The following is an 8,831-nucleotide window of genomic DNA, read 5'->3' on the forward strand; positions in this document are numbered from 1 at the left end:
ACTGCAGATCAAATCAGACTGAATGTGGAACCTGAAAGAACATTTGTTTGACACTCCTGCCGTAAATTCATTAATGACCCTAAGTCCTGGTTGTCTGACTCAGGTACTTAAACCTTCAACTGGATCGACTTTGTGCCATTGAACTGACCTGGACATCAATGCACTGGACGTCTCCCCAGCTGTTATCTTCTGTCTGACATGTGTGCTGTTGTTGTGAATGCCAATAACCCCTGAACACAGTGTGTCCAGTATGTACGGTGCACTTGAACGCAGCACAAACCTACAGTGAGCCGCAGTCCTCCAACAGTCAGGTCACTTTCCACAGTTCCCCCAAAAGGTGTCCGATGGTGTGCAGTGGAACAGGACGAAGGCAGAGCAGTGTCTGCAGCGTTCAGATGTAGCCTTTTAAATGACAGCCCCCCCCCCCAGGGTCAGTGGACATGTCAGAGGTGTGTTTGTGGGACCAGGACTTCATGGATGTGTTCAATGGGCAGCGACTAGTGTTCCAATGGAGTCTGTGGTAGTGTGTGTGTGTGTGTGTGTGTGTAGGTGTGTCTGTGTGTGTGTGTGTGTGGGTGTGTCTGTGTGTGTGTGTGTGTGTGTGTGTGTGTGTGTGTGTGTGTGTGTGCACTGTAAAAAAAAATCTGTAACTTAACAGAATTTTTAAGATACAGTAAAATATCAATGAAATTCCAAAAACAGACTGTGATTTTACATGTCAAATGGAAAATAACATGAAAAAACTGCAACTGTGAATGAGCACAAAATTTCCTTTTTTTTTTTTTTCACAGAAGAATACACTTGAAATAAATTTGCAAATGTATCATAATTTCACAAATATTTCTTTTCTATTCATGAGATTAAACTGTTTAAAGTTTCATACTGTAGAAAAAAAAACAATAAAACGAGATAAAATTACTGACAATTAACTGTAAAAAGTATTAGTTCTGTCAGTTGAACCAGACTTGTTTGTTAATTGACAAATATCTTGTGTAATTACAGGAGGTTTCTCAACAAAAATGTTGAATAAATGTATTTTTGTGAATGTATAACATGTATAAGCACTGATAAACTGTCCAAATACAGTTTTTATTAGTGGATTGGACAACTGAGTCTCACTGAAAATTATTTATATTTATACATATATATATATATATATATATATATATATATATATATATATATATATATATATATATATATATATGTATTTATTTATAGGGAATTGGATTGTTATAATACATGTTAATATTCTTTATTAAATAGTGAAAAGTCCACAAAAAAAAGGCAAAATCTCATGTAAAGTTAGGGCAAAAAACTGTATTTTAATTATGGACAATTACCATATTTTTATGAGATGGTTATTTTCCGTTATTTAACAGTATTACTCCGGCACCCCTGCTGCTGGAATAATTCTGTTTTTTTACTTTTTTTTTTTTTTTTTTTAACAGTGTGTGTGTATGTGTGTGTGTGTGTGTGTGTGTGTGTGTGTGTGTGTGTGTGTGTGTGTGTGTTTGGATCCCATTGGTGCCACTGCAGGTGATAACGCTTCCTGAACCCGGTGCCCACATCTTCATCTCCATCCGTCATGATGTCATCTCTGCTGGCCCAGAACAAAGTTATCTCCCTGGGAGAAGGCGGCTGGTGCGCTCCCTGTGCACACAGCGCCCCGCCCTGCCCTGCTCCCACCCCAGCCCACCCCACGCCTGCATCGCCGGCCCTGATAACGCCCTCGCTCACCCCCAGCCTGGTCAGGCACATACACAGATAAAGGGAAAAAAAAGAAAACATGCTGCAACAGAGGGGAGACGAGATGGGGATGCACCCCTGAGCAGTCAGTGTGTGGGGGTTTGGGTCTGGAGCTGCTGTTGCATCAGCCTGAGGGGGGCGGAGCTGTCCAGGCATGTCTGTCCACCAAAGACAGCCGGCTGATAAGGTGCTTCAGATTTATTTTGGTCAAAGTGCATATTCTAGTCTGGGGCTACGTTTACACATAGTCAGGTATTTTGGAAAATGGATATTTGCTCCTTTTTAAAAAGTATCTTGTGCACACATGACCGTTTTCAGAAAAATCTGGGTTTAAACAACCCCCTATAATAATAATAATAATAATAATAATAATAATAATAATAATAATAACTAGAAGCACTCGGAGAGCGCAGACCTCCGCCAAGGCTGATCAGTGGCCCCCCCCGTGGGCCCCCCCACCCCCGATCATCACCAAAATTTAATCATTTTTTCCTTATCCCATTTCCAACAAACCCTGAAAATTTCATCCAAATCTGTCCATAACTTTTTGAGTTATGTTGCACACTAACGGACAGACAAACAAACAGACAAACAAACAAACAAACAAACAAACAAACAAACCCTGGCAAAAACATAACCTCCTTGGCGGAGGTAATAATAATAATAATAATGGATTAGATTTATATAACGTTTTTTCTATGAATGCATACTCAAAGCACATACAGTGGCTCCATTATTCACTCACACATTCGCACTCTGGTGGTGGGAAACTACATATACTACAAACAAAAAGTGAAGGATATTTTAACCCTTTAATGCATGAATTCTGAGAACCTTAACCTTAACTCAAAAAGTTAAGGATGGATTTTCAGGAAATTTTCAGGAAATGCTGATTTTGGTGGTGATCGAGGGGGGGCAGATATGTCTTGGTCAGTGCTTTCCTTGTAATCATTTTGTCATCCGTCCATCTGTCCATTCAAGATATAATCACATTATTTGAAGAATGGATTCAGATATCTGCACCAGATTTCTCTTGTGGATGCATCTTGTCATGGAACAGAAGAATACTGAAAACAGGTGACCTTTGACCTGCTGTTTCCAGGTCCAGTGGCCTTGTGCAGTTATAATATCTGAGTACTTTCACATATAAATATATATGTAATAAGTTTTACACAAAGACAATCTAATCTAAATTATAGGGCAGGAACTTTCAAGGAAAAGCAAGTTTATTTGTATCGCACATTTCAGCAACGAGGCAATTCAAGGTGCTTCACACAGGACGCTGAAATATGACAGGGAAAAAGAAACACATTTAAAACATTCTAAAAGAAACATGTAAAAGGTGATTAAAAACAGCAAGGAAGAAAACAACACATGAAAGCCAAACATATAAAAACACACACGTTAAAGTAAGAGTTACAGTGCAGAGTTTGGAAGGAGAATCTAAAATGTAAAACGTCAAAAGTCTTGTAGTCAGCGGCAGCAGTGAACAGGTGAGTCTGGAACCAGAACCAGGACCCAGTGAACAGGTGAGTCTGGAACCAGAACCAGGACCCAGTGAACAGGTGAGTCTGGAACCTGGACTGAACAGAACTCAGACTCTCAGATCTCAGACCTGATATTTTCTGGTAGTTCGTTCCAGATCTACGGAGCATAGAAACTGAACGCTGATTCTCCAGGTTTAGTTCTGACTTCTGGAACCCAGAGCAGACCGGCACCAGACCACCTGAGTGGTTCAGACTGGACTAGAAGGTCTGTGATGTATTTTGGGCCTAAACCATTCAGTGCTTTATATGCTAGCAAGATAATTTGAAAGTCTGTTCTCTGACAGACAGGGAGCCAGTGTAGAAATCCAGACCACCTGAGTGGACTGAATTTCAACAGAATCTGAAACTATATTTGGGGGGATTAAAAGTGCACAGTACATTATGTTACAATATGTGACACCAATGCTAAAAGGAAGTACCAGGTACAGTAGAAATGACCTTCCTCTGGTCAGTGAGTAGATCTGTAGGTAACACTACTTATATTTGAACATGTGCTGACAGCTCAGTGGGTAACATTACTGGCTTCAGACATTTATGTTTTACGTTGATTTTCAATTTTCTAACACCATGTGACCTACCTGTCCTACCTCCACCTCTGGTCTAAATGCATCGTCCAAACTATCAGTGGAAAAGACATTTGTCAGGGACACGTCTGACTTTAACAACAGAATCATGGATAAATGTGCATGTTTGAAGGATAGACGGGGAAATTTACATATAAAAATCAAATGACTGAAAACACATACTGTGTATTTTATTTTAACATAAATTAATATTTTAAAACGGTGGTGCATGTGCTTTGGTGTCTCCTAGTGGTGATATGTGGGTATAGTGCATCTGAATACTGACTTCACCACCAAAAATAATTTCACCAGCCGCCACTGATCTCAAATAATATACAGAAACTGCATAACAATGTCCTTTTTCAAAGAAATAGCAACATGTTAATTACAAATGTATCCTCCTCCTCATTTTCCACCTCTTTGTTCATAGTCTGATGTTTGTCGGGGTTTTCCTGTGAACACACGTGTGCCATTTACTAGTATTGAACTGTAGAAACTAGCAATCTGTGCTGCAAAAGGTTACATCAATAATAACACAATATTCCACAACAGGCATCAAGTAAACAGAATATTCTACATAGATTTTCTGAATTACACTGAACAAAAATATAAATGCAACACTTTTGTTTTTGCTCCCATTTTTCATGAGCTGAACTCAAAGATCTAAAACTTCTGTGTACACACAAGGTTTATTTCTTTCAAATATTGTTCATAAATCTGTGTAAATTTGTGTTAGTGAACACTTGTCCTTTGCTGAGATAATCCATCCTCCTCACAGCTGTGGCAGATCCAGATGCTGATTAGACAGCAGGATTATTGCACAGGTGTGCCTTAGGCTGGACACAATAAAAGGAAGGCCACTCTAAAATGTGCAGTTTTATCACACAGCACAATGCCACAGATGTCACCAGTTTGGAGGGAATATCCACTGGTCATGTGACTTCAGGAATGTCCAGCAGAGCTTCTGCCTGTGAACTGAATGTTCATTTCTCTACCATAAGCCATCTGCAAAGGGGTTCCAGAGAATTCATGAAGAAGACTGATGAGGAAAATGGTGGTCACACCAAATACTGACTGGTTTTATCTGACCCCCCTGGACCAGCCAATCCAGTAAAAGTGCACATTTTAGAGTGGCCTTCCTTTTATTGTGTCCAGCCTAAGGCCCACCTGTGCAATAATCCTGCTGTCTGATCAGCATCTGGATCTGCCACACCTGTGAGGTGGATGGATTATCTCAGCAAAAGAGAAAGGAGAAGTGTTCACTAACACAGATTTAGACAAATTTATGAACAATATTTGAGAGAAATAGGCCTTTTGTGTTCGTAGAATAAGTTTTAGATTGTTGAGTTCAGCTCATGAGAAATGGGAACAAAAAAAATTTTTTGCGTTTCTGTTTTTGTTCAGTGTAGGTCTTTTTCCAACAGACAGACTGATCTTCCTGTTTTTAAATACACAGAATATTTAGTAAATGAATCTGGTTTGGGTGTTTTACTGCAGGTTGTGACCTTTGACCCTTGTTTAATGGAGTAAAGACAAAGATCCTCCCTGGTACAGATGGATGCGCCGTAGAAAAGTGCCCATTTGTGTTCACACCTACTGTTAAACACAACGACAGAGGAGATCCACAGGTTTATGTATATGAGCAAGTATGTAAAAGTAGTGTCATGAAATATTTACTGCCACATGTGGTAGATATCTTTGGTCCCTTTTGGAATTCTTCCACACTGTATTTCAGAAACGTATATCTTTATAGCTCTGTCTAGGTTGTGAAGCTCCGTTGAATAAATGCACACAGAGTCAAGGCAAAAGTCGGAGATCGAGAAGAATTCGAGCCGCATGAAGTGTTTTTTTCTTACAAAAAATAAACACTGAGTTGACATCTGCAGAAACAACTGACTTTTCACCGTGGGAGACCATTTTTATATTGTCAGAAGTAGGTTGGGTTTAGCTACAAACCATACCCATTTTTTATCATATTTTGAACATTAATCTAGTCATGTCGGAAACTCCCTTTTTTAGCTTGTCTCTGATAGGGTATGTGTTTTTTTGGTGTCTGTCAGGATTGGTCAAAACATATACATATGCAACTAATTCCCAGTATTAGTTTATCATATATTAATATGTAACTTTTTTTCCCAGAAAATGTCAATTATTTCCCAGAATGTCCAAAATTTCTACACACATGTACTTCTTTTGTACACCACATTTGCCGAAACTTTCCATGAGCTCACATGTTCTTTCTGCCCGCCCCGTTTTGTAACTTTCCATAAATTCACGTGTTCTTTCGACGGCTACACATGTTCGTTCTTTTGTGGGTCTCCCAGGAAAAAAAGTCAGTTACTCTGGTACAATCCACACATTACACTAAGAATAACTTCTGGCATGCAAATGAATACAGGTTAAGTACTTTTGAATACAAATTGAATACTTTTGATTAAAATGCAGATTTTTTGACACCACAGTAGTTCAGGAGAACACAGTGGAACAACATTTTTTAATGGTGTACGTACAGTTCCATGTAAACAGGAAGATGATAAAAACAGTCCTTTTCTTAGACCAATGTGAAGAGCTTTTTCAGAATCTCATCTTTTTCTGAATTATAGAAAAACTTGGAAATTAGTTGTAAACATAATCACTGTCGTGTCAACACGTGCTTTAACATATATTAACAGGAACCACAAACAGAAGTTTGAGAGACTGGGTTATGGGTTTGAACATAATTTCCACTAATATTTGCAAAAGGGTTTGTCTCTTTTCTGTTCCTCCCTGGGGCTCGTTTCTGGGTTAAATTAACATTAGTGCACCCTTCGTCCCAAATAACGAGCTAATGATGGGTCAGCAAATGCAAAATCCATTTCTGGGCTCATAGTTAGCTCACTATTTGCAACTATATGAGAGCGAATGAAGGCAAACGGCTCCACTCCTGCTGTTTCTGTTCATCTGTCAGAATTATGGTTAGAATGAAGAATCATTGTAGGCGGTTTACATCATGTGTCCGGCTGAACGTTTAAGGATGACCCAAGTTCAGGGGGTAAAATTAACTTTTTACGTCATCTGCCATTGGCTAGTGACCTCCAAAAATTTACCGGCCAATACTATTTTTCATCAGCCAAATGAAAAAATCATGCCTTATTGGACTTAAAATAATTACCATACATTTTTATTATGAAAATTAGGGATGCTCCGATCTGCATTTTTGGCCTCAAATACCAATTCAGATGCCTGGGATTCAGTATCTGCCGATACAAATACAAAAAATAATTCTAATTATTATTACTAGTAAACTCTACAGCTTGCTGTGTGGAAGAGTCTCGATTATTAATGACTTGTAGGCTATGTCTCTGTGTGGAAGAGACTGCATCATTCTTTTGTTAAAGGCAACATCCGGCTTGACTGAACTCTCAGTGTGTGGTTCAATCAACACGTGGTAAATTCATTTTCGTCTGTGCAAAATGTTAGTGTTGTAGTCAAGACCAGCTAGACCAAGACCAAGACATTGCTGAGACCGAAACATACCATGACTAAGACAAGACCGAGACCAAATGAGTCGAGTACCACAAAAAATTGGTCTGGATACCTAGACCGGTCTACATCACTACAAAGGTCCGTGCTCCAGAGTCAGGGTCTACTCCAGGTTTCATTTTTCCTTCCACTGTCACCAAGTGTTTACTCCTGGAGGATTCTGTTGGTTTTCTGTGTCTGGTTTAAGAGTCTGGTTTATTCCAGCTGTAAACGGAAAGTGTCATCAGATAACTTTTGAAATGATGTGGCACTATGTAAATGAAATTTGATCACTTGATTGACTGATAAGTAGAAGAGCATGTGAACCTTGAACCCAACTAGAAATGCAGTTGTTGGTAGTTTGTAGAATGACCTCCAATGTGTCCAGTTTCTGTGGTTTCGGATGGGTGGGGGTGTGGGTGGTGGCCTTGCACAGGTTGAAGGTTGACGGGCCTGTCCACTGGTTTGGATTCTGTGTCGAGGCTTTGGATCGGACTCTCCATGAAGGACTTTGAACTCCCATAGTTCATCAGTGCTTCTCTTCTGCTCTTTTGCATGTGGGGCACAACACAAATCCTCCATATTGAACCTTCAATGCTTTATATAATAGTAGCTAATTTACCCAAAAAGACCCCGAGCTACTTTTGTTTCAGTTCCCAAATAAATGTTTCTCTCTATTTAACCTTTATTAACTGATTTATCACCATTTATTATAATATCATCCTCTGTATTTTGCGTTTCTGGTATTTTCCCATATTTAATTTACTGATCACATAGTTGTTCATTAAAGCTCAGACTAAAGTTAATTGTCATAATATCAGAAACAAAGGAAAACCAAGTGGTGCCAGGCACAACATAACTCGCCCCTCACACATATTTTGCCCATTGTAAGTAAATGGGAAAATGTAAAAAAAACAAAACAAAAAAAAACATAAAACATTTGAACTTTGACCTACTTTACCCAAAATGTAATGACATCTATTCTGGGTCACTGGTAATCTATAAACCCAATTTGGTATAAATTCAACCAATATTTTGGCTGCTAAAGCGTTACAAACAAACAAACAAACCGAACCAAAAACAGTACCCCTTGCCTCCCCTGGGGCAGGGTAATGGAGAAAAAGTAACTTTTTCAGAAAATATGTCTTTAATTGAACATAAAACATGTTCCCTTCACTCTTGCTGGGACACAAACGCTGGTCTCCCACATCCTAGATGGTAGTGTTACGAACAGTGTTATCCAAGTTTGTTCCAAGATATAATCTATTACAGATTACTTGTTACAGTTATTTAAAAGTAATCCCTTACCTTACAATATTACTGTCTCAGAATTGTAATGTGTTCCATGACTCCTGTATTACTTTTGAGTTCCTTTCACTAAAACAACAACACAAGTAGAACTTAAATTCTTCATTTCTGAAAAAATCTATTGTGCTGAAAAACAGTCATGCCTCACTACCACCCTGAATGT

This window comes from Sphaeramia orbicularis, chromosome 7 (genome assembly GCF_902148855.1).
Source record: "Sphaeramia orbicularis chromosome 7, fSphaOr1.1, whole genome shotgun sequence".
Lineage (NCBI taxonomy): Eukaryota > Metazoa > Chordata > Actinopteri > Kurtiformes > Apogonidae > Sphaeramia > Sphaeramia orbicularis.